Source organism: Chaetura pelagica, unplaced genomic scaffold, assembly GCF_000747805.2.
Source record: "Chaetura pelagica isolate M959 unplaced genomic scaffold, ChaPel_1.0 scaffold69, whole genome shotgun sequence".
NCBI lineage: Eukaryota > Metazoa > Chordata > Aves > Apodiformes > Apodidae > Chaetura > Chaetura pelagica.
Genome location: NW_009970724.1, coordinates 1,734,840 through 1,737,937, shown reverse-complemented (window position 1 = coordinate 1,737,937; position 3,098 = coordinate 1,734,840). Strand labels below are relative to the sequence as shown.

The 3,098-nt window shown below is 46.4% G+C and overlaps 1 protein-coding gene across 1 annotated transcript in view; it reads right to left on the bottom strand.

Moving 5' to 3' along the window:
• Positions 1–3,098, bottom strand: part of ERI3 (ERI1 exoribonuclease family member 3) — a 127,319-nt gene that overhangs the window by 100,388 nt on the left and 23,833 nt on the right. The window lies entirely within an intron of this gene.

Below are 3,098 nucleotides of genomic sequence, written 5' to 3'. Positions count from 1 at the left end.
GCAGGAATGTGATTCATTCCCTTGTCTGGGAACGAGGGGTGTTGCTGGAGAGTGGGGGGAGAAGAGTCTCTGTAATGAGTGACTGATATTTGCTGAAGTTGATATGCGACTCTGTCGGCTTGAACTGCCTTGTCAGGACAAGCCTTCAGAAAGGTGATGTTCCTACTCAAGAGGTTTTCCTCATTAAAGAAATTGCATCTTAACAAGAAGGAAGGGGAGGGGTGGCAGGAGAGCTGCTGTCTCCCTGCCTCCAGCTTGGTTCACACACACTGAGCACTGAAAGCCAGTTGATCCAAGTGCAGCAGCAGAGAGAGGATCAGTGCTCTATTTCTGAGCCCTCTGGTACAATGGGCTCTCTCCAGCAGTGACCAAATCCCTCCAACAGAGGACTCTCTTTCTGAAGGTGCACCACATCCATGACAAGGTCTTCAGTGGCATGGCTGAGGACCTTGACTCATGCTGAACCTCCATGAGCCCTCCCCAGATGCTTGGTGTCCTCTTCTGGGCACTCAGGACCTTGTGACTAATGCTCCCTGTTGTCAGAGGGAAGCCAAACAAACAGCTTTGTCATCTCCCAAGAAAGCTCCATGTTCAAGAGAAATTAAGTCTGTAGACACATAGGGCCTCATTCCTTGAAGATTCCTGAGTCAAGTTGAGGCTTCACAGATCCTGCAGCAGCTGAGCTTCCATCCTGAATCCTGCAGACTCAGATACCACTAGACACCATCAGCAGAGCTAAGAGTGCTACACATATTGCATCTTCTGGCTTTGATAGGGCTATTTCACCACCTTGTCCCCACATCCACAACTTACAGGCTTGTAGATTTTTCCTCTTTGTTCTAGCCACTCCCTCAGCCTCCATCCAGCTTGCTCACCCCACTGCACCTCCCAGTGCCTTGGCACCTACCAGTGGCATCTACTGGGAGCGCTCACCGTAGGCAGGCCTGTCCAGAAGATACCATGCCTCAGTTCTTCAATAGCACATGCAGATAGAAGCCAAACTAAATGCCTAGGTCACTACTGGAGAAGCCATAAACAAGGCTGCATGGTTTCCCACCAAGAGCCAAGCTAAGGACAATGGAGGATAGGAAATCACACACTGTGCAAGCAGTTATCATTACTAAGGAAGATGAGAAAAAGGGTTAGGAATGAACCTGCCCCAAGTTGCCACTAAGCCAGGAAGCCCTGCACTGCACTCACCTCATTGTCCCAAATTCCTCTGGAACCCAGTGGGGCTTCTACCATGCAGCACTTCTACCAACACACTCCTCCAAATGTGGACTTCTGCCCTAGTGCCTCCTGTGCCCAGCATGTGGTCTCAACATGGTAGCAGAAGGGCACCAGCTACACCACAAGTCTTGTAGAGGTGCACAAGTCTTGTAGAGGTCTTGCACAGGGTGAACCCCTGGAATACTTCCTAGATGTTCCACATCTCTCAGGCTCTACCTGCCTATCTGAGTGGCCTTGTTTCAGCTCTCTCCCTTCCCTCTTTAAAAAGAGATGCTCAGTTCTGCTTTGCTAAACCCTATTTGGCAATGTGTCTAAACACACGCAAACTTAATTAGTTCAGGAGGGAGACTCAGCATTTGTGGTGATGGATAAAAGCAGTGGGAAATGAGACAAGTCAGAGCTGGCAGGGAGTCCTCACTCAAGCCTCATTCACTGGCACCACACTAATCAGATGTGACGTTACACGCTGCACCACCCAATCGGCGACCGAGCAGTTTGATGTGCTACTCACTGAGCAGCTGCAGCCAGACTCCCACCATCCATGTGGTTGGAAACACAAAACGTATTTTCTGCTTTGCCCTGGAGATGCTTTGGGATTGAATTCTGAAGTTAATGGTTTAAAAATAACAAAATTTAAAACAAAGAGGGAAAAAATGAACCACTTGCTGCAACCCTGTGGCCAGGAATGAAGTTGTCTTTTCCAGTTGACTAGAGAGGCACAAACCATGCAAGAGACCACTGCAAATGGAAAACTGAGTATCTCTGCTCCAGAAATGCATGTCCTGCTGAGCCCGCTCACCAGAAATGGAACTCTTCTTTACCCCATTTGCCCACTGTAGAGCTCTGAAGCAAAAAGAGAACATTCAGAAGTTTGTCTTCTCCATTCAGACACCAAGTTAGCATGTTATCTGGGAACCTTATTATCCCACTGTGAAAGTGATGGAAAGATGAGCTTTGAGCAAAGGTAAGTCTGTTCCTCACAACCATCACAAAAATTGGACTCTCAGAACAGCAATATAGGAGTAAAGAACTGAGAAAAGAGAACAGATGAGAAATAGAAGTTTAGCACATCCCTGCAGCTGTCCTTGTGCTAGTCTCTAATAAAAGTTTAAACAAGATATGTAAAGAAGAATAAGCGTCACTCTTAATTTAAACCAGTAACACAGGAATTGGGAATACATACCAGCTATGGACACTGCCCCAGCAGAGACCCAAATTTTGACTTAAAAGCTCACATACCACACTCCCGTCTGGAGCATGGCAGATTTCTCATCTCCACTAGCACTGGTGCTTTTGCTTTGGTCCTCATACCTCATGTCTCACTAATCACACCAAAAAGAGGCAAGGAGCTGCCATTCTACAAAGACCACTCTGCAGGGAAGAACTGGTGCCGACTGCTCCCAGGCTGTATGCAGTTTATTTAGGCTTCTGACTTGGGGAAACCAACGTCACAGTGAAAACGAAGTAACACTGCTAATGAGTTGTGGATGTCAGTTTAGCATTGCATGTGTCAAGCACATGCTTTACCAGTGTGATAATAACAGTTGTCTTTATCCAGCATTCTGAGGAAATGAAAAGCTGAAGCAAGGTTGTAAGAATCCAAGTGAACTCAGCACAATATGACACTGACCCATAAACACCTTACAGATTAAATTAATTAATTCTTAGACATTTAACACCATTTTTAAAAATAACTTTTTATGTTGGTGGTTTAGCTATTTTCATAAGAAAGCACACACATATATTAACACTCACAGATCCCAGTGTGGGTCCCCACCTGGTACTCCCCAGATACAGGTTCCCAGCTGATGATGATGACCTTAATAAGAACACCCATGAAGCATTCCAGACTTGGCTTGCACTCTTTC